Source organism: Chrysochloris asiatica, unplaced genomic scaffold (assembly GCF_000296735.1).
Source record: "Chrysochloris asiatica unplaced genomic scaffold, ChrAsi1.0 scaffold00042, whole genome shotgun sequence".
NCBI classification, from domain to species: domain Eukaryota; kingdom Metazoa; phylum Chordata; class Mammalia; order Afrosoricida; family Chrysochloridae; genus Chrysochloris; species Chrysochloris asiatica.
Window position 1 is genome coordinate 13,908,498 of NW_006408560.1, and position 22,998 is coordinate 13,931,495.

At 39.8% G+C, this 22,998-nt stretch overlaps 1 pseudogene; it reads left to right on the forward strand.

The window, feature by feature from the left end:
- Positions 1-15,805: 15,805 nt before the first annotated feature.
- LOC102826996 lies at positions 15,806-16,774 on the forward strand (annotated as a pseudogene).
- The last annotated feature ends 6,224 nt before the right edge of the window (positions 16,775-22,998 follow it).

Sequence of the window (22,998 nt, forward strand, 5' to 3'; positions counted from 1 at the left end):
GAGACTGTAAATCTTTACAGGAGAAGACAGCCTCATGTTTCTCCTGAGGAAATGTGGTTACCTTGTGCTGCTATAACTGAAATACCACAAGCAGATGGCTTTAACAAACAGAAATTTACTTTCTCACCATTTAGGCTAGAAATCCAAACTCAGGACTCTGGATGTAGGGGAAGGCTTTCTCTCTTTTGCTCTTCAACACTTTAAAAAGTTCTGTCACCTCTGGGGGAAGGTTTTTATCTTTTTAGTTTCTGTTCCTTGGCTTCCTGGGATCTTCATGTGGCATGGTATCTATCTTCCCCTATCTCTGTTTACTTTTTTTGTGTGCCTAATCTGCTCTTTTTAATCTTATAACACACCCTACCTACATCAAATGAGTCTCATTAGCATAACAAAGAAAGCCCATTTCCAAATAGGATTATAACCACAATAATTGTTGTTGTTAAGTGCTGTAGAGTCAGTTTTGACTCATAGCAACCCTGTATAGGGTTTCCGAGGAGCAGCTGGTGGGTTTGAACTATCGATCTTGTGATTTGCAGTCCAGTGCTGATCCTACAGCACCACACCAGGAGTCCAACCACAAAAACAGGGATTGGGATTTACAACACATATCTTGAGGGATGGAATTCAATCCATAACAGCAAGACTGAAGGGAAAGGAGTCAGCATTTCTACTCTGTGTCTCCCTTGTTTTGTCATCAGATATAGATTGTAATCACCATCTTTCCTTTCTCACAGGACAAGGTTGTGTAAAGTAGTTCAGAAACTTTCAAGTGTTGTATAAAATGGATGTGAAGAGGAGGTTGTCCATGCTGTTTTGCCTCATGGACCACATCAAACATGATTTAGTGGGAGTGATACCCACAATTATCACCTGACATACTAAACCTATTTCACTTGTAAAATGAAGAAAATACTACAATTTCACAGGGGCATGACCGGAATCAGTATGATAAAAATAGTAGGCACTTGGGAACCACTTGTTCCACTTGCTGTTCTATAAAATCACCTCAGTAAAGTCTTTCCAGACACATCCCAGTCAAAGCTAGTGGTTTCTTTTTCAAAGTTCCTATGGACTTGTGTATCAGCACTGGACTGTGAACCACAAAGTTGACAGTTCAGACCTACCAGCTACTCTTCGGAAACCCTATACTGGGCCACTATGAGTAGGAACCGACTCAACAACACTTAACAACAACATATGAGCTGGGTTTGAATTATGACTTCATTTACTGACTGTTTGACCTTCAATAAATTGCTAAATTATCCGAAGCATCGGTTTCTCATCTATAAAAGACAGCTGGTAACTCCAACCTCAGAGTTATTTTGAGGTTTAAATGTGATAAGGTTTGTGTCTAGTACACTGCTTTGGGTCCCTGAGTGGCACAAACAGATAAGTATTAGACTACTAGCTGGAAGGAGTCCTATTTAACTGAAAGGTTGGTTGTTTGAACCTACTCAGTGGTGGCTCTAGTAGCATAGTGGTTATGAATCAGGCTGCTAACCTCAGGGTCAGCAGTTCAAAACTACCAGCTGTTCCGTGGGAGAAAGATGAGGCTTTCTGCTCCCATAAAGATTTTGTTGTTGTTATGTGCCATCGAGTCGGCACCAACTCATAGCGACCTTATGCACAGCAGAACGAAACAATGTCTGATCCTGGGCCAACCTCACTATTGTTGCCACACTTGAGTCCATCCATCTCGTTGGGGGTCTTCCTCTTTTTCTCTGATCCTCCATCTTACCAAACATGATATCCTTCTCCAGTGACTGTTCCCTCCTGACGATATGTCCAGAGTACGAGAGACAAAGTTTGGCCATCTTGCCCTCTAAGGAGCACTCTGGCTGCCCTTCTTCCAAAACAAATCTATTGGTTCTTTTGGCAGCCCATGACACTTTTAGTATTCTCCTCCAACACCATAATTCAAAGGCATCAATTCTTCTGTGGTCTTCCTTATTCACTGTCCAGCTTTCACATGCATATGAGGTTATTGAAAATACCATGGTTTGGGTCAGGCGCACCTTAGTCCTCAAGCTGACATCTTTGCTCTTCAACACTTTTAAAAGTTCCTGTGCAGCAGATTTGCCTAATGCAATAAATACGTCGTCTGATCTCTTGACTGCTGCTTCCATGAGTGTTGATAGTTGATCCAAGAATAATGAAGTCCTTGACAACTTTAATCTTTTCTCTGTTAATAAGAATGTTGTTTATTGGTCCAGTGATGAGGATTTTTGTTTTCTTGACATTGAAATGTAATCCATACTGAAGGCTGTGCTCTTTGATCTTCATCAGCAAATGTTTTAAGTCCTCTTCACTTTCAGCAAGCAGCTTGTATCATCTGCATATCGCAGGTTGTTAATGAGTCTTCCTCCAATCCTGATGGCACGTTTTTCTTCATAGAACCCAGTTTCTCATATTTGCTCAGCATACAGGTTGATTTACAGCCTCGAAAACCCTGTACAGGGTCGCTGTGTGTCAGAACCAATTCCACGGCACATAATCACCATAAAGATTGTTGTCATTGTTGAATGACACTAAGTTGATTCCAATTCACAGTGAGTCCGTATAGGGTTTCTGAAGCTATGTAAATCTTTGCAGGAACAGAAAGTCTCTTCTTTCTCCCGCAGAGCAGCTGGTGGGCTCAAATAAATAATCTGTGGTTCACTTTCCAGTGCTTATCCTGCAGAGCCACTGCACTCCTTTACAAAAGATTACAGCCAAGAAACTCCTATGGGGCAGTTCTACTCTGGCTGCTAACTGCAAGGCCAGTGGTTCAAATCCTCCAGTCTCTCTTTGAAAACCCTACAGAGTTGCTATGCATCAGAACTGACACAATGGCACTTAACAACAACTAGCCAAAATGTTGGTGGTTTGAATTCACCACCTGGGAAAACAGCCTGGTGATCTGCTTCTGAAAGTTCATAACTATCAAAACCCTATGAAACAGTTCTGCTCTGCCCACGGGCTTCACTATGAGTCAGGATCAATTCAACCTGCAGGCAACTAGCAACAACAGTATGCTGCTTAGCACCAAATATTGCAACAACTCAAGAGTTCTGCGAGGGTGTGTCTTCCTCATTGTAGGTAGCCTCATACCCTTCTAGAGCACCTGGCTCAGTTTCCATGCCATATCACCATGTTATTAACTGTCCCATCCAGACATCCTGTTTTTTCAGGAAATATTGCTCAATAATTGTTCTCCAGAGGATGTCTAGCACCGTACTTCCCTCTATTTCATTCATTCCAGAAATATATATTGAGCACTGCAAAAACCATGTGAGGACCATGGCTGACTTCCCCTGGCTTCACAAGGGAGAAAGAAAATCAAATTCAAAGTCATCCTAAGGCTGATTCCCATGAAGCGGAGGTCTGACATGCCTCCACCCTACAACCTTCTTTACCCTATTCAGACATCAACCATCCCTCCCACAGCACTCTGCTTCTTATCTGGGTTTCATAACTCATTGCAATGGCCGCACAGAACTCAAAACAATACTCACTGTTATGGGGTTTATTAGGGAAGTGAGCACGGTACAATTCAGGATCAAAACCAACTCATGACACAGAAAGTATCCAGTCAGGAATGCCTCTTCATCTGCCATATTGCTGGTATGCCTCACTCTTACCTTCCGCTTTTCAGCATATGGTCCCTTGGCCTCTGCTCTGCTCCCAGCAAGTGTTACAAAACTCTTTTAGCCAAATGGCCAAAAGGCACATTCTTCAAACCAGTCTTCTGCTCAGAGACACTCAGCTTTATTGATTCCATGGGTCTAGAGCTAGAAACTGCTCTGTCTTTCCATGCCACCACCTCTTCCATCACTGTTTCTCTAGGTAGAGTTCTCACATTTCACGCATGCTCTTCCTTCCTGATGGTCCTGAGATCTTCTGTCTTTACTTCTGAGATGACTCCTTTTAAGCCTAGCTGGAGGGCAAAACTAACCAATCTCAGCCTTTTTGTTAAGAGTCATCAAGTCGCTTCTGACAAGGAGCAGCTGGTGGGTTTGAACTGTTGACCTCGTTAGCAGTCCAATGCTTATCCTACAGCCTCAGAATCCTATATACAACATTTGTATGGTCCCAACTAATCACATAAGCGCTCAACCTCAAGGTCGGCTTGAACCATAAGGAGGGTGGTTCAAACTAACTAGCCGCTTTTCAGAAACCCTATACAGGGTCACTATGAGTCAGAACTGACGTGAAGGCACTTAACAACAACAACAACCCAATCACTTGGTGGGAACTAAGAAGATTTTGGAGAGAAATGCCGGATCAAATAAGACACCACAAACACATGCTGCAATTGCCCCTGCCTGCTCTCTTGGGTTAACAACCCCAGAATACCCCCACCAATTTCCCTCTTTAGGCACAGAGTTAAGAGTCTCCTTTTTCTTCTTTTTATCCTTCAGCTTGTAAAATTTTTTAAAGGCAGATGCCATCTTATCTTTCAAATCTCTCTCACAATACGATTTGCCCTTGAGGTTGTGATATTTTATTTTCTAAATAAAGTTAATTAAAAACAAGGTCTAATATTTATTGAATGCCTCCTCTGTGGAGCCCTGACACTGTAGGGTAAGCACTTGACAATTAACCACAAGGTCAGAAGTTTAAACCCACCAGCTGCTCCTTGGGAAACCCTATACAGGATCGTTCGAGTCAGAACCGACTCCACGGCACTTAACAATAACAACAACAATAACTCTGTACTACTTTATGTGTACTGATGTATTTAATTCTCACAAAACATGTATCAGGACTTTGTTTTTCTTTAAGACTGAATAATATTGGTGCTATGGACTAATGCGTCAGACTGCAAAGTCTCTTGAATGGCAAGGTTGGTGGTTTAAGCTCACCAGCTGCTCCTTGGAAACCCTATACAGGATCGCTATGGGTGGAAATCAACTCACGGCACTTAACAACAACAACAACAATATTCCACTAGTAAAATTCTCACTAGAACCAAACTAACACCCATGTTCATTGCAGTGTTGTTCACAATATCAAAAAGATGGAAACAACTCTAAGTGTCCATCACTGGATGAATGGAAAAACAAAATGTGGTACTTACATACAATGGGTTACTATACAGCAATAGAGAATAATGACAAGTCTGTGAAACATAATATGAATGAATCTGGAAGAATTATGCTGAGTGAAATAAGTCGATCACAAAAGAACAAATACCGCTTTTATAAAAAGTTAACAAAAGTTTTACTAAAACCACCATTCTTTGGTGGGAACCAGGAATGGAGAGGGAGACAAAATCACTTAGTAGATAGTTGTTGTTAATGTGCTGTTGAATCAATTCCAACTCCTAGTGACCCTGTGTTGGTTTCCAAGGCAGTAAATCTTTGCAGGAGCAGAAAGCCTCATCTTCCTCCCGTGGAGCAGCTGGTGGACTCGAACCATCAACCTTGTGGTTTGAAGTCCAGTGCTTTTCTAATGGAGTCACCATGCTCCCAGATAGCTAGTTGTTGTTGTTATGTGCCGGGGAGTCAGTTCCAACTCATAGCGACCCTGTACAGGGTTTCCGAGGCTGTAAATCTTTACGGGAGCAGAAAGCCTCATCTTTCTCCCACGGAATAGCTGGTAGCTAGTACACACATGTTAATTCTGTCCAAGGTAAAAACAGTACACACTAAAGGGGAAGTCAGCACATGACCCAAGCAAATGAAAACACTGAGAGGTACACAGAATAAAGCAAAACTATGTTCAAAACAATAGCATATGCAACCCAACAACTCAGTAACAACCTAAAATCTGTGCATGGTTACACATAGGCAGATATGTATGCTATATAGAGGTGGGAGGGCGTATCAGAATATGTGCATGTAGTTATATGGGTATGTTGTTGTTAAGTGCTGTGGAATAGGTTCCGACTCATAGTGACCCTGTATAGGGTTTCCCAGGAGTGACTGCTGGGTTTGAACTACAGATATTGAGGTTAGCAGTTCAGTACTTACCCTATAGCACTAGTAATTTGTATATGTATCTTTGTATGTGCTGCATGTATATTCATATATAATAGAGCACATAGGGGGCAGAGTTATGGATGTTGTTGTTGTTAAGTACTGTTGAGTCGGTTCCGACTCACAGTGACCATGTATAGGGTTTCTGAGGCTTGCAAATCTTTGCAGGAGCAGAAAACCTCTTTATTCTCCTTTGGAGCAACTGGTGGGGTCAAACCACCAATCTTGTGGTTCAAAATCCAGTGCACATACCCAAATATCTTGTGGGATAGTTACTGGGCCTGAAGGCTAAGCACCATAGTCTCAGGGGACATCTAACTCAACTGACATAACATAGTTCATATAGGGAGTCCTGGTGTGGTGCCTTAGGGTAGACACTGGACTGCACAGGTGGGTTTGAATCAAAAGGTTGGCAGTTCAAACTCACAGTCACTCTTCGGAAACCCTATACAGGGTCGCTATGAGTCGGAACCAACTCAACTGTATTTAACGACAGTTCATATAGACAATTTATACAGCCCAATTTGGTGAATAGCATCAGCAGTCTTAAAAGCTTGCCAGCAGCCATCTCTATACAACTATTGGTTTTGTCCTGGCCATCTAACTAACATACAACTAACTATTGGTCTCTTCCCATTTTGAGCAAAGGATAGTGAAGTTACCCAGAGACTCAAGGAAGAAATTAGACCAAAAGACCAACTAGCTAGATCAACCACAGCCTTCTCTAGCCTGAGATCAGAACTAGATGGTGCTTAGATACCACTACTGATTGCCCTAACCAGAGACACAATAGAAGGTCCTAGTTAGAATGGGAGAAAAATGCAGGACAAAACTCAAATTCATCAAAAAAGATGAGACTCACTGGTATGACAGAGACCGGAGGAACCCCTGAAACTATCCCCCTAAGACACCTTTTCAACCTAGGACTGAAGACACTTCCAGAGGTCACTCTTCAGCCAAATAACAGATTGGCATAGAAAATAAACAATAACTCTGTGAGGAATGTACTCCTCAGTTCAATCAACTGTTGTTAGTCGAGTCAGTTCTGACTCATAGCGACCCTGATTAGGCTTTCTAACGAGCAGCTGATGAGTTTGAACCACCAACCTTGCAGTCGAGTGCTTATCCTACAGTGCCACACCAGGACTCATAGTTCCATCAACTAAATGAGACCCAAAAGCAAAGCAAGGAGGGGCAGGGAAACGGGAGTGATGAAAACGTGAAGGCAGGGTAGAAATGATGAGAGTTCTGACACATTGCAGGGTGGGGGACAGAAACCAACTCAGAACAATTTAGATATAAATTGCTAAATAGGAAACCAATTTGCCGTATAAACTTTCACCTACAACACAATGAAATGCTGGGGAGAAAAACAAAAACAAAACCAAAACCAGTTGCCTTTGAGTCTGTTCTGAAGCATAACTATGATGATCCCTTGCATCTCAGAACAGAACTGCGCTTCATAGGGTTTTCAATGGTTGTGATCTTTCAGAAGTAGATCCCCAGGTCTTTCTTTTGAACCATCTTTGAGTAGATTCAAACTACCAGCCTTTTGGTTAGTAGCTGAGTGTTTAACCATTTTTGCTACCCAGGTACTAATATACTCTTTGTTGTTGTTAAGTGCCATCAAGTTGGTTCTGACACATAGCGACCCCATATAGGGTTTACAAGTGGCAACTGATAGATTTGAACCGCCAACTTTGTGGTTCACAGTCACATATATATTTTTAAATTATGTGTGTTGGTCAACTATATTATCTATACATTTGATTTCAGGATAGTAAAGAGACACTGAATATGGCAATTGAATACAGGTATGGAGTCCTGGTGTGGCGCTGTGGGCTAATGCATCAGACTGCAAAGTCGTTGAACTGCAAAGTCAGTGGTTCAAGCTCACCAGCTGCTCCTTGGAAACCCTATACAGGGTCGCTATGGGTTGGAACCGATTTGACGGCACCTAACAACAACAAAGAGTATGTTGGACTCCTAGTATGGTGCTGCAGGATCAGCACTTGGCTGAGAACAAAAATCCTCACCACTGGACCAATATACAACATTTTTATCAATGGGGAAAAGAATGAAGTTGTCAAACACTTCATTTTTCTCAGCTCAACCATCAACACTCATGGAAGCAGCAGTCAAGAAATCAAATAACATTGCAGTAGGCAAATCTGTTGCACAAGACCTTTCTAAAGTGTTGAAGAGTAAAGATGTCAGTTTGAGGACTAAGGTGCATTGGACTCAAGCCATGGTATTTTCAATAATCTCATATACATGTGAAAGTTGGACAGTGAATAAGGGAGACTGTAGAAGAATTGATGCATTTGAGTTATGGTATTGGAGGAGAATACTGAAAGTGCCATGTGCTGCCAAAAAACAAACAGATCTAATGTTGGAAGAAGTGTAGCCAGAGTGCTCCTTGGAGCTAGGATGGCCAGACTTCATCTCTCATACTTCGGACTATTGTCAGGAGGGACCAGTCACTGCAGAAGGATATCATGTTTGGTAGGGTGGAAGAAAAGAGATAAAGAGGAAGACCCCAGCGAGATGGATTGGCAAAGTGACAGCATTAATGGGCTCAAATGTAGCAACAATTGTGAGGTGGGCTCAGGATGGGGCAGTGTTTTGTTCTGTTGCACATAGGGTTGCTATGATCGGTACCAATTCCATGGCACCTAACAATAACAACATATATATATATATATATATATATATAGCTTGGAATTTGAAGTTAAAACATTGTAATGTTATTTATAATAAAATGTTTTCTAGTGTGAAAATGCCTAGGCATAGAAGACATAATGTAGTTAGATCTTGCACTAACTTAAATAAATGAGGACTTAAAAGAAATTCTACAAATTAATAATTTCAACATGTAATTTTCACCATACGTCATTTTCACAATATATAATTATCATTGTGCTGAAAATTACTAAAATATGATAATAATTGAAATATTGAAAAACCAATCATTATGAACAAAATGCACAGCATCTTAATACTTGATTCTAAATCTGGGAATTCATTTTAACAAATGGTGCAAGGACAGCTGGATAGATACATGCAAAAAAGATACACTTAGATCCATACCTTGCGCCATACACAAAACTGAAATAAAATGTAACACAAATCTTACTGTAAGAATTAAAAGTATAACATAAGAGTAAATCTTTATGACCTTAGATTAGGCAATGGTTTCTTATATAGGATTCCAAAGCACAACCGACAAAAGGAAAAAATAATAAATTGGTGGTGGTGTGTGGCCTGACTCCTAGGGACCCTACATGGGGTTTCTGAGGCTGTAAATCTTTACGGGAGTAGAAAGCCTCATCTTTCTCCCAAGGAACAGCTGGTAGTTTTGAACTGTTGACTTTACGGTTAGCAGCCTAACTCATAACCACTATGCTACCAGAGCTCCTTAGACTTCTTTAAAATAAAGAATTTTAGAAATATGTATTTTATTGAGTTTTGGGCAAAACTTTACATAGCAAATTAAGTTCCCATTTAAGAATTTCTATACATATTGTTTAGAAAGGTGTGAGACAGGGTTGTATTCTTTCACCATACTTATTCAACCTGTATGCTGAGCAAATAATACGAGAAGCTGGGTTCTATGAAGAAAAACATGGCATCAGGATTGGAGGAAGACTCATTAACAACCTGCGATATGCAGATGATACAACCTTGATCGCTGAAAGTGAAGAGGACTTGAAACATTTTTGTTTGAAACTTGAAACTTTACTTATGAAGATTAAAGAGCACAGCCTTCGATATGGATTACATCTCAATGTCAAGAAAACAAAAATCCTCACCACTGGACCAATAAACAACATTCTTATCAATGGAGAAAAGATTGAAGTTGTCAAGGACTTCATTCTTCTTGGATCAACTATCAACACTCATGGAAGTAGCAGTCAAGAGATCAGACGATGTATTGCATTGGGTAAATCTGCTGCACAGGAACTTTTTAAAGTATTGAAGAGCAGAGATGTCAGCTTGAGGACTAAGGTGCGCCTGACCCAGGCCATTGTGTTTTCAATAGCCTCATATGGATGCAAAAGCTGGACAGTGAATAAGAAAGATCATAGAAGAATTGATGCCTTTGAGTTGTGGTGTTGGAGGAGAATACTGAAAGTGCCATGGACTGCCAAAAGAACCAATAGATCTGTTTTGGAAGAAGTGCAGCCAGAGTGCTCCTTGGAGGCCAGGACGGCTAAGCTTTGTCTCTCCTACTTTGGACATATTGTCTGGAGGAAACAATCGTTGGAGAAGGATGTCATGCTGGGTAGGGTGGAGGGTCAGAGAAAAAGAGGAAGACCTCCAACGAGATGGATCAGCCAGGTGGCATCATTGATGGACTCAAGTGTGGCAGCGGTAGTGAGGTTGGCCCAGGATCAGACGTTGTTTCGTTCTGCTGTGCATGGGGTTTCTATGAGTCGGTTCCAACTTGATGGCACCTGACAACAACAACAACATACATATTGTTTGAGAAGACAAAGTCAAATATTACAACAAAATGTGCAAAGATCTGGAGTAAGAAAACCAAAAGGGAAGAATATGCTCAGCATTTCTTAAGCTGGGGGAAATGAAGAAAAAATTCAAGCCTTGACTTTTGTTATTGAAGGATTCTCTGGGCAAATTATTGAATGATGCAGAAAGCATCAAAAGAAGATGGAAACGAAAATGGTTGATGTTTAACCATTTCAAGATGTAGCATATGATCAAGAGCCAGTCATACTGAAGGAAGAAGTCCAAGGTGCACTGAAGGAATTGGCAAAGAACAAGGCACCAGGAACTGATAGAATAAAATTTGAAATCTTTCAAGAAAGTGAGGCGGCACTGGAGGCACTCACTCGTCTATGCCAACAAATTTGGAAGACAATTATCTGGTCAACTGATTGGAAGAGATCCATATTTGTGCCCATTCCAAAGAGAAGTGACCCAAAGGAAAGAGGAAATCATCAGACAATCTCTTTGATATCCCATGCAAATAAAGTTTTACTAAAGGTAATACAGAAACGGCTGCAAGCATACATTGACAGAGAACTTCCAGAAGTTCAAGCCAGATTCAGAAGAGAATGTGGAATGAGATATATCACTGCTGATGTCTGATGGATATTGGCTGAAAGCAGAGAATATCAGAAAGATGTTTACCTGTGCTTTATTGACTACGCAAAGGCTGTGTGGATCATGACAAGCTATAGACAACATTGCAAAGTATGAGTATTCCTGAATATTTCATTGTGCTCATGAGGAATCAGTACATGGACCAAGAAGCACTTGTTTGAACAGAAAGACCATGGGAACACTGAATGGTTTAAAATTAAGAAAGGTGTGTGACAGGGTTGTATTTTTTCACCATACTTATTCAACCTGTATGCTGAGCAAATAATCTTGCTGGGTTATATGAAGAAAAATGTGGCATCAGGATTGGAGGAAGACTCATTAACAACCTGTGATATGCAGATGATACAATTTAACTTGTTGGAAGAGAGGGGACTTAAATTATTTACTGATGAAGATCAAAGAGCATAGCCTTCGGTATGGATTGCATCTCAATGTGAAGAAAACAAAAATCCTCACCAGTGGGCCAATAAACAACATTCTTATCAATGGAGAAAAGATTGAAGTTGTCAAGGACTTCATTCTTCTTGGATCAACTATCAATACTAATGGAAGTAGAATCAAGAAATCAGTCAACATATTGCATTAGGCAAATCTGCTGCACAAGACCTTTTTAAAGTGTTGAAGAGCAAAGATGTCAGCTTGAGGACTAAAGTCTGACCCAAGCCATGGTATTTTCAATAACCTCATATGCATGCAAAAGCTGGACAGTGAATAAGGAAGACCGTAGAAGAATTGATGCATTTGAGTTATAGTGTTGGAGGAGAATATTGAAAGTGTCATGGGCTGCCAAAATAACCAATAGATCCATTTTGGAAGAAGTGCAGCCAGAGTGCTTCTTGGAGGCCAGGGTGGCCAAACTTCATCTCTCATACTTTGGACATATTGTCAGGAAGGACCGGTCGCTAGAGAAGGATATCATGTTTGGTAAGGTGGAGGGTCAGAGAAAAAGAGGAAGACCCCCAGTGAGATGGATTGGCAAAGTGGCAGCATCAATGGGCTCAAGCGTGGCAACAATTGTGAGGTTGGCCCAGGACTGCCCATTGTTTCATTCTGTTGTACATAGGGTTGCTATGAGTCGGTACTGACTCGATGGCACCTAACAACAACAACACATATTGTTCAGTGACATTTGTTACATTTTCCTTATTTGTCAACATCCTCTTTATTTTCATTCTCATTACTTCACTTTCATTAACCCAATTTCCCTGCCCTCCCTCCTCCACCTGCTCTAGGGTAAATATTTACTGTTTGGTCTCATATAGAGGATCGTCTTTTTTGTTGTTATTGTTTTAAGGAACACAATACTCATGAGTAATATTGTATATTTTATGAACCAATCTGCTATTTAGCTAAAAGATGATCTCTATGAATAGTTTCAGTTCAAAGTTTAAAGGATATTTTAGGACCATAGTTTTGGGGTTTCATCTAATCCCTATCAGTCCAGTAAATCTGGCTTCTTCTTTTTTTTTTTTTTTAAGAATTAGAGTTTTGTTCTACAATTTTCTCCCATTACATCTGGGGTCATATGGTGTGGCCCTGGTCAGACCTTCTATTGAGTGTCCCTGGTCAAAATGGTTGGTAGTCGTAGCTGGGTATCATCATATAGTTCTTTTGATCTCTGGATATATGAGGCTGTTGTTCTTGTAGGCAGTTAGTCCTATAGACTAATTTGATTTCTTCTTTGAATCTTTGTTTTAACTTCTTTCTCTTTTGTTTTAGAAGAGTAGAAACCAGTAGTTGTATTTTAAATGGGCACTTGCAAGCTTTTAAGACCCTAGATGCTACTGACCAAATGAGGGTGTAGAACATAAACTTTATAGACTATGTTGTTCCAATTGACCAAGTTGTCCCTTGAGATTATGGTCCTAAACCTTCAAAGTCAGTAAACAAATTCTGTGAAGTATTTTGTCTAGAAGTATCTGACTGTGCCCCTATGTACTTTATTATATATATGAATATATGTGCAGCACACATATACATGCACATGCTTATCCCTACAGATATACCTGTATATTCACACATATAAACACATACCTTGCTATACACATATATACATACATATCTATACAACCAGTCACTTACTTTTTAGTTACTGCTGTTGTTGTCAAATTGCATATGTTAAAATAAAAAAAACTTTATATTTCAAAGGACACCTTCAAAAAAGTGAAAAGGCAATCATATAAGGGGGAGCAAATATTTGCAAAGCATATATACAATAAGTTTCTAGTATCCAAAATATATAACGAACTCTTATAATTCAGTAATAAAGAGATAACCCAACTTAAAAATAGCAAAGGATTTGAATAGACAGTTCTCTTAAAAAAAAAAAAAAAAAAGACAATGGTCAATTAAGCACATCAAAAGATGCTCAACATCATTAGTCATTGTTGTTGTTGTTATTAAGTACCCTTGAGTTGGTTCCAACTATAGGGTTTCCTAAGAGTAATTGGTGGGTCTGAACCACCAACCTTATGGTTAGCAGTCCAGGGCTTATCCTATAGTGCCATACCAGGACTCCTCATTAATCATTGTTATTGTTGTTAAGTGCCGTTGAGGTGATTCTGACTCATAGCAACCCTGTATAGGGTTTCCAAGGAGTGGTTGGTAAGTTTGAACCACGGATCCTGTGGTCCAAACAAACCTTGTGGTCCAGTGCTTTAACCCACAGTGCTACACCAGGACTCCAATCATTAGAGAAATGCAAATCAAAACCATGAGATACCACTTCACACCCTCTAGGATGGCGGCAATAACAAAGACAAACAATAACAAGTGTTAGTGGGATATGGAGAAATTAGAATCATATGTTGCTGGTAGGAATACAAAATGATGCAGGCACTTCGGGCCACAGTTTTGTAGTTTCCTAAAACATTAAACATTTTGCATATAAAACTAGCAATTCAACTTCTATATATATACCCAAAAGAAATAAAAACAAATATTTACACAAATACTTCCAGCACTCATTTGTCAGTTTGTTGTAATGTGGTGGCATGTGTGTTGCTGTGATGCTGGAAATTATGCCAATGGTATTTTAAATACCATCAGGGTCACCCATGGTGGACAGATTTCAGTGGAGCTTTCAGACTAAGGCAGACTAAGACTGAGAGGCAGAACACTTCCGAATGTTTAACCACTGAAAACCTTATGAATAGCTGTGGAATGTTGTCAGAAATAGTGTCAGAGATGAGTGCCTTTCGAAGTTGGAAGACACTCAGAATACAATTAGGGAAGAGCTGCCTACTCAAAGTAGAGTTGACCATAATGATGTGAATGGAGCAAAGATTTCTGGACCTTCATTAGCCGATGGGGCACAACTCAAAATGAGAATAAACAGCTGCATACATCCATTAATAATCTGACCATAGAATGTATGAAGTATGAATCTAGGGCAGAGTTTTCCAGATGTTCATGGGCTGATGGGGCACAACTCAAAATGAGAAGAAGCAGCTGCAAGCTTCCATTAACAAACAGAATGTGAAATGTATAAAGTATAAATCTAGGAAAATTGCGAGCTGTGAAAAATGAAATGGAATGTATAAAGAGCAACATCCTAGGCATTAGTGGCTGAAATGGACTGGTGTGAATTGAACAATCACATGTTTTCTTTGCTGAGAATGACAAAATGAAGAAGAATGGCATCACATTCATTGTCAAGAAGAGCATTTAAAAGTCTATCTTGAACTACAACACTGTCTGTGATGGGATAATATCCATACACCCAGAAGATCCTTTAATATCACTGTTATTCAAATTTACACACCAACCACTAAAGTCAGTGAAAATGAAACTGAAGAATTCTACCAACTTCTTCAATCTGAAATTGATCAAACATGCAATCAAGATGCATTGATCATTACTCCACTACCAACTGCTCTGAAGGGGATCACATTGGAGGATCACAGATAGAGTGGGAGAAAATGTAGAACAAAAGTCAAAATCATTAAAAAAAAAAAAAAAAAAAAAAGACCGGGCTTACTAGTCAGAGTGAGAGATGAGGAACCTGGGACTATCGCCTTTAGGTCTAGAATTGAATTCACCCTCCTGGCTCAATTGTTTCAGCCAAGGAATGAATAGGCATATGGAGAGGACAACACTGGTGAGGTGTGCTCACCATGATCATTCAAGAGCAAGAGGGAGAGGCGCTGTGTGCTCGTGGCCCGGGGGCCTGGTGTGCTTCAGTGTACACCCAAAAAAACAAGAAACAGAGGGATTGGAAGCAAACGCTGTTGAATGATGATGCATGGAGGGAATTGTAATCATTGCAATGAAATGAAGTACAATAGGATGAATGTAAAGCTGATGCTCTCCCATGTAAACCATCACTCAATTCACAATAAAAACTTAAAAAAAAGAAAGGCAAGATTTGAGTGTGGTACCACTGGAGCTCAGGGGCAGACCATGACGACAGTAGCAGCCCCTGCTGGAGGAGACGGATGAAGATTGATGTACAGTGCAGGTGGCATCTGTGGGGTTCTGGTTTTTGTCCTCATAGCTGACTGCTCAGTATAAGAGCATATACATAGGTCATGAAAAGTAAAATAGAAAATCTCAGCTATTGGGTTTGAGGATGGAGTAGATCTGCTCTGCTCCTGATAATTCTTGTTGTGCCTTTCAGTCACTTGCAACTCACAGCAACTCTGTATAGGGTTTCCAAGGAGTAGCTGGTGGGTCTGAACTGCCGACCTTATGGTTCCCAGTCTAGTGTTGATCCTACAATGGAAAAGTCATGGATACTGTGGAACTTTGCTGAAAGATGGCTAATAGCCTTAGCTTCATGGTTTTGGCTCTCTGTGGTATTTATCTTCTTCCTTTCACAGTGACTTTTCATCTATATGGAGACATTATATTACTTTTATTAATATTTATATCAATATCAGATATTTTTATATATATAAATTCCAAGTTGTATTACTTTATTTCCCAGAACAACCATCATTCTCATGCCTTTATGTTCCCATGCCCACTGGTTTTCCACGTGAAAACATTTTCATCAGAATCAAAGATGGCATCTGTCTAAATCTTTTTTTAATAAGATCCACTGGAGATAATTCATCCCATTTCCCAACTATAATTTATTTCACAGTACTGCAGGCAACATAGGTCATACATTTTGCTTGTTGGTTATTAAGGATATGGAAAAAGTAAAGGAGAAACAAGTGAAGAAGGACTCTACTTAGACTCTGAAGCTATGTTAGACTATGTAATGACTAGCCCTGACCTGGATAAAACAAAAAGTTTCTCTTTGGTTGTTCATTGGGAGGAGCAGTGGCTACTCACCTGGCTTCTGAAAATGCCCATAAGATCTCAGAAATTATGATTTTTTAAGTACACTGCATATGGCCAGCATTTTATTTTTCATTCTTTCCAATGCATTACCTTCCACTGTGGTGCTACAAAAAATAAATGTTTGTCCTGTAGAATAATCTTTCAGTGCAGAATGCCTCCTCTTTTCATCTCGGGACTCTCTGTCCAATTAATTCTACCAGTAAGGTTGAAACAGCTTTATGAACTTTCTTCATCTTGGACTAAGAGATGAGCCATTTTTCCAGATGGAACTCATCATGATACATGGCAGTTCCAAGGCTATTTCACCATACTTGAGCAGTTCATCGATTGAAGAAGTGATCAAGAGTCATTCTCCAGAAGAGATGACAAACATTTCTTCTAATGTAACAATTATATAATGTAACATTTTTGATGAATACTCTGTATTTTAATTTCTGCAGAATGAAAAAGAATGTTCTTTCTAGGACTGTTATGTCTGTTCTTGTCTGAAAAGTGATATTAAATTTTGAAGGGACTTTAATGTCTCTTTATGATGATCCAAATAGTTGTTTTAAATATGAAGTACTAGAATTCTTGGGATTATTTCATACATTTTCATCAAAACTTTCAATGTGGTTATGTATCCATATTTTTACATGTATCCATATGTATTAGTTTAATATGTCAGTATAGTAGAGACTACTCAGAAGTTTCTTGTTGCTAAAAAAGGCATCATCTATGTTACACTTAGATTTCTTATTGAGAGTGGAATGAGATAAGGTAAAGGAGATTGGGTATTTTTCTTTTAGAAAATTTTGGGACAATCATGGTAAGCAAAATTAATTCTGTAACTGCATTTTTCACATTAAACATTAATATGAAATTCATGATGGTATTTTATTTCTTGAATTATGCAATGTAACATTTTTAATGTAAATAGCACTGGTCATATGCTAATATATATTGTTACCAGGGTTTCATCTGTTTTTATGTAAACAATTTTGTTTTTCACAAGAAGTGACATTGAGACTTATGGGCTGATTGTCATTGAGCTTTTTTCTGGTGAATGATGATAACCAGTTTTGTCTTATAAATAAATGGTACCCCATTTTCCAACATAAATATACCATGTTTTTGTTAAGTACAGGTCTGGATCATGGCCTGTAAAAATAGAAATGTAGAATTTTACTGAAGCTTAAATATGCATATTTGAACTTTTTAATATTTATAACTTTGTTAACAAGAATTTTAGCTTATGTCTATTTTGTAAGTTTATAGCTGAAGCAGGAGGGCTTCTGGTATGGCACTGTGGGTTAATGCACTGGACTGCAAGGTTGGTTTGAACTACAAGGTTGGTGGTTCAAGCTCACCAGCTGCTCCCTGGAAACCCTATACAGGGTTGCTATGAGTTGGCATCAACTTGACAGCACTTAACAACAACATAGCTGAAGCAATAGTAGCAGCCATAATGAAGCTTATTGTTGTTAAATGCCATCAAGAAAGTTTCGACTTACAGCGACCCTTGGTGGGTTCCAACCTTGTAGTTCAAACCAATCTTATGGTCCAGTGCCTATCTTACAGTGCCACACTAGGACTCCATAATGAAGTTTTTGCTGTTGTTGTTAAGTGCTACGTAGTCAGTTCTGACTCATAATGACTCTGTATAGGATTTCTGAGGCTTTTAAAAATCTTCTTGGGAGTGGAAAGCCTCATTTCTCTCCCACATAATGAAGATTGGTGGTGGGGGTTATGTGCCATGAAGTGATTAGAACTTGCTGAATAATTAGGAATTCCTATCATTTCATGACTGTACAAACTATTTTACAGAAGTCCCATATTTGATTTTTAAGTCCCAGTATCCAGGTATATCTAATCCACTGAAGTCAAGATATTTATTGGGCTTAATGAAAATAAAAATTAAAATAAAAAAAAAACAAATGAAAGGACTCTTGGCAAGATCGCAGAGTAGGCGGAGGCACTACAGGGGCTCTCTTACAACAAAGCTATGAGAGACAAAATAAAACAGACACAGATGAAAATCATGAACTCTGAACTTCAGAAGAAAGGTTAGAGAAGTGCTTGGTGGGAGAAGAGGCCAAGCACGATGGCGATAGAGGGAAACTGACTAGTAAACAGTTGTCCAGACACAGTTCAACCATCTTATAAGCAGATTTGGCAGCAAAAGGAGGCCTGGCAGAACAGATGCTCATGGGCAATGGAAAAGGTGTGATTTCTTCTTTTTCCCCACACTTCACTGGTGACCAGTGAATTCTGCTCTGCTGGAGTTTGGAGCCCTGTGTCTGGGAGTTACACCAGTGAGAATGGAAGCAGGCTGCACCGCTTTGGTGTGTGCTTTCGTGCCTGGATTCCAGTGGACTTGGTTCCAGACCTACAAACCCTGCAGAGCAACCAAACCAGCATTTTACCAGTCATGCTACCTCCCACTTCCTGTGGTCCTAATAAGCACTGAAACCAGTCCCATTAAGAGCCCCCATGAACTACTTCCAGATTGAGTTACCTGAACATAGATAAGCATACCAGAAGCTGAATGACCCCCAAACAGGATAGATCAAAAAGAAAATCACCAAGACATATCATAATCAAACTTTCAAAAATAAAAGACAAGTAAAGAATCCTGAGAGCAGCTCAAGAAAAACAAAGAGTTACCTACAAAGAACTAATGCAACTAAATTCTGACTTCTCAGCAAAAACTATGCAGGCAAGAAGGGTATGACATATACAAAACTCTCAAAGAAAAAAAATCGCAACCAAGAATCATATACCCAGCAAAGCATTCTCTCAAATACGACGGCAAAATAAGGACATTTTCTGATAAGCCAGTGCTTCCTAGACTCAGAGCATCTGAGTAGCAGAATCATGTTTGGGGTAGTCAATCTTAAGGTTATGACTTTTTGACAAGAAGGGTTCTGAGAAGCCGTTAAATTAGCCGATTTGCTCTCCCTTGTTTAGTTATATATATGGTTTTGCAGTTTTCGACCCCCAGTACCTTTTATCAGTCTGGTGTGGTGCTGTAGGATCAGCACTGAACTGCAAACCACAAGGTCACCAGTTCAAACCCAATTGCTCCTTGGAACTCCTATACAGGGTTGCTATGAGTCAGAACTGACTCGACGGCAATTAACAATAACCCCTGCCCCAAAAGTAGTAACTTCCATCCTTTCTGCTTCAGATCAGTCAATTGAGGTCCAGGCACAATTTGGGCTTTGATCATGATCAGACCATGTTTGATTGTACAGTATTTGGCAATACTCACTTATTAAGAGTAATGAGAATGATTGAGCTTTAGGAGATAACTTCAAAGTCATGGGAGGAAAATGAAATCTGTTATCTCTTAACAGTAAGTCTTGATGGGTTGAATTGACTTAGAATCCTTCTGGTATTGTGTATAGGTATGTGACTTCCTGGGGTGGTTGCACTCTGGGCATACGTGCTTTTAAATTAGCACTGTAGCACTCAATTAGTCAAGCAAAGTTGCCAATGCATTTTTCTTTTAAAGTTTTTATTGTGAATTAAGTGATAGTTTACATGGGAGATCATTGGTTTTACACTCATCGTTTCATTGCAATGATTACAATCCTATCCATGCATCATCATTCAACAGTATTTGCTTCTGTTGTTGTTATTGTTATGTGCTGTGGAGTCAGTTCCGATTCATAGTGACTCTGTACAGGGTTTCTGAGGCTGTAAATTTTTACGGGAGCAGAAAGCCTCATCTCACTCCAGCAGAACAGCTGGTAGTTTCGAACTGCTGACCATAAGATTAGCAGCCTGATTCGTAACCAGAGCTTCCTGTTTTTTAGAGGAGGAATGTACACAAAAGCACTCAGGAATATGCAATCAATTAAGCAACCAAAGGGCACATTCTGCAAGCCTGCCTCCTGGCTGCCAGCACATAGCCTTTCTCTTTCCATGAGTCCAGAGTCCTCAGCTGCTCTATCTCTCCATGTCCTCATCTCTGCCTCCATCTCTGGTGTCACTGTTTCTTTGGATAGGGTCCCACACTCCACTTGTGCTCTTCTCCCTTGATGGTCCTTGGGTCCTCTCTTCCTGAACTATTAAGATTAACTACTCCTCCCTCTTCATTACAAAACTTCTACCTTTACAATTGTGACAATCACAATTAGTCATGATAACAATTGAATCATAAGAATCTTATCTCCATCTCCTTTCACCAGACATGTCCAGACAAGATGAAAACTATTCAGTGGGGATTCTACCTTCCCCCACACACTCTGAAACTAAACTCCCTCTTGAAAACTTGTAAGCCGGAGAAAGATATCATGTTTGGTGAGATGCAGGGTCAGAGAAAAAGAGGAAGACACCCAGAGAGCTGGATTGGTAAAGTGGCACCATCAATGGGCTCAAGTATGGCAACAATTGTGAAGTTGGCCCAGGATCAGGCAGTATTTTGTCCTGTTGTGCATAGGATCACTATGAGTCAGTACCAACTTGATGGCACCTAACAACAACAACAGTCAAGTTCTGATCATGAAGCCATCGAGGCTTGTTCAAATGGGTACCATCTACAAGTTTGAGTGTTCTTGTGCATCTCCCCTCACTTCATATGAGGTGGACACTTCACTCTCAGCTCTAGCCCTCCATGGCTATGTCTTGTCCATGGGTTCAGGAGTCCCCAGGTCTCACCATACTTCAGACCAACCAGTCCTTCCTCTTCTCTCTCTTATCTATAAGTTGATGGGAGTCTGTGAATCATGGTCAAACTCAATCCATGTCTTCATTGCTGCCTTTCCTCCTCTTCCACTCACCAGTAGACCAATGTGGTCACCAGCAATCTTACATGCCTTCTCATGTAATCCCTTTAAGTTTCAGTCTTGGAAAGGAATGCCTTATTCTTACAAAACATGGCTTAGTTTTAGATGTCCAACACTATCTATCACTGTAGAGCTTTAGAATTTACATCCTGGTAGGTGTAAAATCCTAGGCTTTCTCTTGTAGTCCATCTCCCAGATATGTGACCAGCTTTTCATTCTTCAACTCATGACATGTTCCAAATTTCATAACCTCAAGGCACAATCATTTCCTTCTGTGCTTATCTCTGCTTGCCTTTGTTCTACTTCCCATTCCCACTTTCTTCCGCCTTCTCTCATTTCTGCCAACCCAGAAATGTTGGTAACCTGCTTAATATCTAAAAGTGTGTAGGTTTCTCAGATTTCTTATTTATAATCTTGTGTCTTTAAAAAGTAATTCTATACAATTCCTTTAAACTTTAAGAGAAATTTGATGGTGTTCAGTAAACTATTTCCCCAAGCCATCAACTCTTTTACTGCTAAAGTCTCTCTGTGAGCCTCTCTTAGTGTTTAACTCTATCTTTTCAGTACTCCAAGCACTTTTTGTCTCTATGTTGAATGTTTGGCATTTGACAGGCGGTGAAGTATACTTTGACACTGTTAAGAGTGAAAAGTTTATTGATAAATGACTAAAGAATCTTGAAAATACTGTGATGCATTGAATAAACACAGAATAATCTTAAGAGAGGAACTGAGAGCCTACAACCAGGAGGCAGGCTTGTAGAAGGTGCCCTTTGGTGGTTTAAATTATTATAGATGCCTGAGTGTTTTTAAAAAAGAGCTAAAGTGAATAGAGAGAAATACTGTTAACTGATGGTACATGGATGGGATTATAATCAATGTAATTAAACAAAGTATATGATTTGTTGAATGTAAAACTGATGGTCTGCCCTGTAAACATTCACTCAATTCATAATGAAAACTTTTAAAAAAAAAAGAAAAAAGAAAAATTTTGTCAAAAAAAAAAAGACAAGAAGAACTCAAATGATGTATTGCATTAGTCAAATCTGCTGCAAATAATCTCTTTTAAGTGTTAAGGATCAAAGATGTCAGTTTGAGGCCTAAGGTGTGCCTGACTTAAGCCATGGTATTTTCAATCACCTCAAAAGCATGTGAAAGGAGAACAAATAAGATGGCAGATCAGGTCGAAGTGGGGTAAGGAGCTCCGTCAGCAACAACACAGAATAACCAACCAAGCAGGCTCAGGGGATGGTCCTAGAACTCTGAACCACATATAAAGGAATATTTAGAAGGTTGGAAGACTTACAGCTGGGGGAATTGGTGGCAGAAGCAAGAAACCCATTGGTTTCTAGTTTGAGATGCTCAGCTGCTTCAGGAGCCAACATCTTGGGTGAGATCAAGCGGGGGAAGGATCGGAGCGGCCACAGATGCCTGGCAGAACTGGAGAGATAAAGGTGTGGACATTCTTTTCTTTTGGTATCTGTTCATTGGTCCCTTGCTGTCTGAGCACCTCCATTCTGGTGACTATAGGGGTGCCTGAGCTAGTGGACTCCCCAGCCTCACCCTCGGATGGTTCTACTACACATGCACACAGGTCTCCTCGAAATTTAGAGACAGTTTCCACTTAAAACCAAATGGCCACAGCCAGCCCTGAATGGTTTATAACTAGAAAAAAGGCCTGATCGGGGATTGTGGAGTGAGACAAGCAGACAAAAAAGGAAATAGTGTGAAAATTAAATCCTAAGTTACATCAAAACGACCAAAAGTGGCATCTTGAAATTTCTCAAGAAGAAGAGAGAAAAGGGAAGCCCATTTCCTGATCACATCTACCTGGAGGCAATCAAAAAGCATAA